This window comes from Corapipo altera, unplaced genomic scaffold (genome assembly GCF_003945725.1).
Source record: "Corapipo altera isolate COAL_440 unplaced genomic scaffold, ASM394572v1 288, whole genome shotgun sequence".
NCBI lineage: Eukaryota > Metazoa > Chordata > Aves > Passeriformes > Pipridae > Corapipo > Corapipo altera.
In genome coordinates, this window is record NW_020885071.1 from 169,561 (window position 1) to 169,966 (window position 406).

At 65.3% G+C, this 406-nt stretch overlaps 1 protein-coding gene across 1 annotated transcript in view; it reads left to right on the plus strand.

Moving 5' to 3' along the window:
* Nucleotides 1-406, plus strand: part of LOC113959899 (dystrobrevin beta-like) — a 105,227-nt gene that overhangs the window by 40,354 nt on the left and 64,467 nt on the right. The window lies entirely within an intron of this gene.

Below are 406 nucleotides of genomic sequence, written 5' to 3' on the forward strand. Positions count from 1 at the left end.
ACAGCCAGGGCAGAGCCAGGGGCAGGGCAGAGCCAGGGGCATGGGCACAGCCAGGGCAGAGCCAGGGGCATGGGCAGTGCCAGGGGCATGGGCAGATCCAGGGCAGTGCCAGGGAGGGGCCACACACAGGCCTGTGGCTCCTATTGGCAAAGGGAGGGAAACGGGGCCAGCATTCCCTGGAATCTCCATCCCCACCCCTGCTGTCCATCCCCACCCCTGCTGTCCATGCCCACCCTTGCTGTCCATCCCTCTTGCTGTCCATCCCCACCCCTGCTGTCCATCCTCACCCCTTGCTGTCCATGCCACCCTTGCTGTCCATCCCCACCCTTGCTGTCCATCCCCCTTGCTGTCCATCCCCACCCTTGCTGTCCATCCCCACCCTTGCTGTCCATCCTCACCCTTGCTG